This window comes from Ambystoma mexicanum, chromosome 6p (assembly GCF_040938575.1).
Source record: "Ambystoma mexicanum isolate Mex_15411 chromosome 6p, UKY_AmexF1_1, whole genome shotgun sequence".
Lineage (NCBI taxonomy): Eukaryota > Metazoa > Chordata > Amphibia > Caudata > Ambystomatidae > Ambystoma > Ambystoma mexicanum.
In genome coordinates this window covers 1,177,522,878-1,177,530,161 of record NC_090935.1, presented here as the reverse complement: position 1 = coordinate 1,177,530,161, position 7,284 = coordinate 1,177,522,878, and positions in this window count along the sequence as shown.

Here is a 7,284-nt window from a genome sequence, read left to right as displayed (position 1 = left end):
AAGATCAGCAGAGGCACTATGGTCCTATACTCAATCGAATGGGTTGATTATTAATCTGAACAAAACTCAGATGGTAATGTTCAGTTCCAAGAAGACAGCACGAGTCGGTCTAAACATATATGGGACGGCAATTAACTATACCCCATATTATAGATACTTGGGTGTCGAGGTTGAGCCCAAGGGGCACTACACTATATGCAAACAAACCAGAATCACAAGAGCGGCCCAAGTCACAGCACTTATCCATCGTTTTTCTACATCCCACTGTGGTTATACTATCTGGGCAGCACGCCAACTTTACCTTCAGGTCTTAACGCCAATTATAATCTACGGCCTTGAGGCATTGCAACTGATAGACCTTGACTGGCTTCAAATCCTTGAAGGAAAATTTTGGAAAAAAATACTGGGTCTCCCGGGCTGTATTCCAATGGCCATCCTTAGATTAGAGCTCAGCCTCATCTCCTGGAAGTCTCTAGTACTCAGGAAAAGAGCTGAACTATATCTAAAAGCAACACCTGATACAGCCAATCTATTGTTAGCAGCGATTCACTGTGAAATCAACAAAGCGTCTTCATATTCTCTTATGAAAAAGAACATCATCAACTATCTTGAAGCGATTGGCTGGACCCAAAAACAACAAGTGGTCTCCACTCCTTTGCTGAGAGCGCTAGCTAAGAAAACTGAACTACGCGATTGGATCAGCAATTTTGCGCATTTGGAAGATCTAAAGCGCTATAAATTTGTGCAATTCATGAACTACACTTTCAAGAAACCATTACCATATCTGAATCTATGCCCCTCGCCACGTCTACGACGATTCATTCTTCTGCTAAGGATTGATCAGCTACCTGTACTGGCCATAAGTGGGATTAAGAATAATCTCCCCCTACCTGAACGCTACTGCAGGTTGTGCAAGGACAGAATGGAATCTGAAACGGGCAAACATGTCCTTACTAGATGTGTTGCTATGATAAAGGTCTATACAATATTCTACGCAGATTATGTCCATAACTTGGAATATGTTGGCAGTAACGAATTCTGTCAAAGAGCCGTTAATGCAAAGGGAAAAGGAATGAAATTATACATTGCAATGTATAATGTCTGGACGAATGTTGAGAAATCATTGGGCATAAACATATAGCAAACTGCCAATTCAGGGATGTTTTCCATGGGAATGCTATCTTTAGGAAAAAATAGTTTACTAATTTACCATCAGCAATTGCTTTCTGGGCTTGAAGTTCTGATTCGTAAAAGAACTAACACTCATCTATTGGTGGTTTTAAGGACTTATGCACATATTTTCTTGACATAAACACTCTTAATTTTGAATTTGTATTTTTCTCGCTTTTTTTCTTATTCTCATTTTTCTTTTTTTCTTTTCTTATCTATCCACTCCTTCTTTTTACTCTACTAATTTCTTTATTTATCTGTTTTTAATGATTAACTGCTTGTAAATGTAATTTTTTATGTCATGTGAAAAGCTTATACTAAGCTATAACACATTAATAATAAATTTAAATTTAACATGTAATACATGGTGTGATCAGTCACAAAATTGGTTATGTTATCAGTGTGCTCATGGGATGCACAACATTGAGGCTCAGAGTTAAGGTGGCATAGAGTCCAACACTTGCCACATTTCAAAGGTTTTGTTGTATTAAACCACATTTCAAAGTTTCTTTCACTTAATTTCACTGAATTTCAATGTTTTTTTTATGCTATGCTTGCTTTCATTCAATCCTGTATGGCATTTTGCCTATAAATGAGGTGGTCTACCACTCCTTTGATTCACTTTCAGACAATCCAGGAACCAAGATAACTTATTTGCACTTCTTTTGAGAGAGTTGATATTTCTAAAGACCTCAGCTATTTAAGTGAAGGAGTTCCCTAAGGCAAGGGCAGTCTCAGCTCCCTACCCACTCCCAGGGCACATTGGGTCAGACTCTTGCTGAGGACCAATGGATACAACTCTGCTAACAAACCCACCTCGCCTCGGCGAGCAGAGACTGAATGGACTCACCTCATCCCAGAGCCCTTTGCTTTGAGACTCATAGCATCCTGAATGTCCGAACTGCCAGAATCCCTGTTTTCACTGCATTGAATCAATCAAACCACATTCAAGCCATGTTCACTGCATTCTAAACAAAAGGATATGCCAGTGCAGCCTTTGCCATTCACTCGAGGTTTGACCGACAGTGCTTGCATTATAGAACTGGCTTGATTCTGCATTGCCCGAGCAGAGTCCTGTTACTTGTCCGGCTCAAACACCAGGTCACCATGCAGGTGACTTTGAACTGCGGCATCAAACCAATCATTGAACCACCAAAACATCACATGGCAGCTCGACTCTAACTACTGAATCATTGCATCACACATTGACCCTAACCAGCAGTACTTATGGTTTCGAACCACGCTCGATTGTTGAACCGCTCCTGGTGATCCATTTGACCTGCATCACTCAACGCCTCGAACAGTGCAGAGCAGCAGCTAAAATCTGATTGGGATATATGCAACTTGACACCTTGAACGTGATTGGACCCACAAGCAGAACTGCTCAAAGCATGGTTCTAGACTGAACCACCTAATTGTGGAATCAGGTACTTTAGAGTGACTCTGTTCACCTAGTCCACCTTTTGGGGCCTTAGGTAGCGGTCATGTCTTTTTGCACCATTTCCCTACAAGAAATATCCTTTTGAACTCTTTGTTGCTTTCTGGTTTTTCCTCCCTGCTAAGTATCCAGAGTGCCTGCATCCTTACACCCTGCATTTCTCTGTCTTCATTTTATGTGGGTGGGTTTTTGATAGTGTTTTTGATAGTTAAGTGTACACATGATTTCTGTAATTGTATTTTATTGAATTTATATAGCCCAAGACCACACATGACACAATTTAACTAGACAGCTGAGAGCATGCACTCCTTAGCTCCCTTTAAGTGCTTGAATGATTGTATTAAAAATGACATACCCAATGTTTGTGAACACAAGTTTTAATGTTCAACAAAACAGCCGACATGTGTTTCAACCTATAGAAAGGTCATTCTCAGGGCTGATTTATTTAAATCATACAGCACAATCGTAATCCCCCATGGGGTCATGTGCATACATAGATCAATCACATATATTGCAAGTAAGAAAATGACCAAAATAACAAATATATACAGCATATTCATAATGAAGACAATGTATGCATGCGTGTAACAATGTGCGAGAACAGCATCACAATCAAGTTAAAGAAACACACTGACCACGCCATTTCCCATTGAATCGCCAATTTCACCATTAAGTATATTGGGGATTAAAAGTCAAATAAATCCAGAAAAAAAAAAATCCATATATGAGATTCAACAAAGAAACACATATCATGGGAGAAAGAAGGGGGTACAAACAGGGAAAGGGCTAAACGAGGGCAGTTGGGAGAAAAAAAAAGTCTTCATTTCAATGCAGTTTTAAGAGTTTTCTTAAATGATCACAAATTTCTGCTAAATCAATTAGTTGTTAGGGTCATAGTGGCAAACAAGTACAAAACCTTCCTCGTTAATCTGAATCCTCACCTCCATGAGGATAGCACAGCGGCAGCGTGCGCGTCTTGGAAGCAAGACGACACAAAGCAACAACTGGTTCGATCCCCGGGTCCGCGCTTAGAAACCTCCGAGTGTTTAAGCGCGTTATAAATACGTAACTAAGACAAAGAAAAATCTTAATCTGTGTTTCCTCTGTAACAGCGCCTCGATGCCTCATGGGCTGCAAGTGCGCTTAACAAATGCAAATAAATAAAAAAATAAACACCAACTCTAAGGATACGTACGCATCATCCCTTATATCCCATCCTTGGTAATTTTGATTCTGTCTTAAAGCACCTCAAGGTTAATAAACACCATGTAAAACGTGACCTGTCTCAGCCCTCTAATTAGCACGTAAATCACTAAACCAATCTCACACCCAGACGTGATCCCTCATAAAAAGGGAATGGCCACATAGTCACCAATTCTATGAACCTGTTGTCTCTAGTCTTTTGAAATAATTTGTCACCCTTCAAAATATTGTTTGCTCGTAATTCCTCTAATTATTTTTGAGGAAAATATTGGGGTGCCACCAATTCAACGTATATATTGGAAGGCATTAAACAGTCAGTGTCGCGAATAAGGAATGTTTACATATTTTACTCGTCAAGCATACCTGACAATGGGCCTCATCACGACTTGGGCGGTAACGTTAACGCTATTAGCGCGGGCGGTATTAGCCCTACCGCCGAACTCCCCGGCGCTAATAGCACCGGATCACGAGTTTGGCAGTAATGTAAGTCCCCATTCCCCACCGAGCCCATTCGGGAATGCCCCATTCCCCATTGGGTTCAATGGGGAATCTTTGCGCTAATTCCGCCGGCGGATTTCCCGCCGGCGGTAATAGCACAAATTTTCGGCGGATTTCCCCCCAGCTCAGAGCTGGGGCGAATTCCGCCAAAGCCCTGATTCGGTGGACCCTTAAATCCGGCAGTAATAGCGCTACCGCCGGATTTAAGGGTTACCGCCAAAGTCGTGATGAGGCCCAATGTCAGCACATCCTTGTGTCTTATCACTTCATTTTTTTGGTGGATCAATCGATAAAATGTCCCCAAATTCTTCCTAACCAATGCCTGTCTAGATTATATTAAAAAATCATGTCATGATTAACTAGTACATTCTTAAAAGGCATTCTAGATTACTGAAAACTACTGCCATAATATACTCACAATACTCACAAATACTATGTGTGTGTTAATACACACAGAGCCCTGTTGGGATGAGTTCCTTAGTGCACTGGGCGTGTTCGTACTGGCCACCATTTTAGGAGCGCCATTTATAGAAGCGTGACATTGTACGTTGCATGAGTGATGTCACGCTCATAAACATATGGAAACATTGTTGCAGTACTTTACCGGTGCAGCCTTTCATGTAAAGACATATTTTATGCACAATATTTCCTATTAACACATAAAGTGAATCTGTGATACTCAGAAACACTCCATTATAGACTGTCCCAAAAGTGTCTACAATTGGGCCTATCCTCATGAAATCTACAAACAGGTATTAAACATCAATTACATCTCTCGCCCATAAATCTTTTCCCTCCTTCGTTGTCAACCATGTCAAACCGATTTTTGCCAGCTGGACGCTTGAAAATTTTACAATTTCTAAATTATTGATCACCTGCATAAAATTACCAGTGCCTTGCTTTCTAGTTAATTCCCCCATAGCTTGCTTACGCTCTTATAACATAATGAGGTACTGGTTATTTGCCTTCACATAGGTGCCAGCTGCACCAGTGCATTTACTTCACCCTTACAGTGTGAGTCGTTCATTAATGGGTTACTCTGTGTGAACGGCACTACCCTAACTGACTGAGGCAGAAATCCATCAGTTCTTAGTGTATAATACTCACACCTCAAACTCGGAACAATGTGGTGCTTGATTGGCACTATTTCAAGAACACAACTATAATAGATGTAGTACCTATGATATATTTGAAGAACACAATTATAATAGATATATTATGTACGTTATATGCTTTGTACAATGTGCAATTGTCACGAAGGCCGTCCAAACAATGCGACATCAACATCAAGTCAATGTCAAGTTCTAATTCCCATGTGCCACTACAGGGACAGATATTCTCAAAGTAAATACCCCATCTCATGCTCAGAGTTGAGGCCCATTGAACAGTGCAATATTGGCAAATCATTTGGGCTGGAGAATCTTCTCTATGGCACCTCCCCTGGCTTCACAACGGATTTGTTTCAGACCCACAAACTGTATGTCCTTCTTGTCTTCCATCTGGTGTTTTTTGCCAGTGTACTGAGAATGGGAATCTGGGGTCATCGTGCCCTAAAGCACTTAGATGTCCTCTGATGCATGTGCGCAGCTCTCAAATGGTGCTACAAGTATATATAACTTGTGGGATATATGTTGGGGTTATACCTACATTTTTAGTATTTTTTATTATGGTGGTAAAGAGTGGTATTTTATGGTGGTAGTATCTCTTGTGGTAATTTGTTGGGGTATTTCTTTTTACAGTGGTGAGACTAACTTCAGAATATTACCTAACAATTGTTTTACCAGGGCCACTCAACATAACAGACTACTGGACTTGATACACTCTGGGTAGGTAACGTATACTTGTTCTTCTCACAGTATTTTATGTACAATGCATGCAATATGCCCTTGTGGCTGAGCTTCAAAACATATGGATAATTTCATAAACAAATAATTGTATGTACACATATGCCTAGCACTTCTGAAAACTCAATTTCCCAAAAAAACTTTTTAATTTATGTTTTACCACATGTGGGAATGTGAACTACCACCAGCAGTAAAATAGGCTTACCACTTGTTGGACCTCAGTCTTTGTGCTAACAACAAGTCAGTCACATAATAAAAGTACAAACTCAATTCGTTTTTAAATCTTTTGATTTTTATAGAAGGTTAAAATTTAAAACTGTCCAGATATTCACATTCTGCAAAACTACTTTACAATGGCTTATACTTGGACATGGATAAAATGGATTTCATTAGAGTGCTCACACAAATAAAATAGCTTTTTGAATGATAATTATCACTAACACATTTGTTGCTGGCTGGTCAGCAACAGCCTGGTGAGGAGACCTTGAAAGGTTTCTCTTATAATCTTTAGTAGTTAGAAGCCTGTCATCTAACAAAGACTCACTTCATAAATGTGAACCCACGTAAAGTATAGATTGTAAATGACTTTAAAAAGCAATCACAAAACCTGTAAGTGTCTCTCAGGCACACTATGCACACCGCAATTACTACATATCTACCTGAATCTGTAGGTGATGTATCTGTCTCAGTTTGGCAAGGGACCTTTCCTCAGCCTGCTCACCTGTCTTGTCCCAGAGTGGCGCAGATAAGCAGTCGCTCTACATCAAACGGCCCTCAGCACTGGAGTGTGTCTGCCTGCCAGCTCGTCTCAGCCCGAAGACATCTCTCCCAGTGTTTGAATATGTCTGCCCCAGCTAAACCCACTTGAGTCCTTGTATTTCTCCTTCCTGCTACTCAAAGAAAATACCTCCCATTTCATATCATTCCACTAAAATCACATGGTTCCATTATTAAAGACCAAAAAGATAAATCTCTTCTTGAATTTCCTGCTCACACAATGGCCTTCTTAGCAGAACGCAACTTAGCATTTTCATATTTGTTCAACTCCACCAAGCTCAGTCTGCATGTTTGAATCCATTTTACAAAGCACCATGCATTTTCCAAAATCATTTTCAGGCCATTTCCACATAG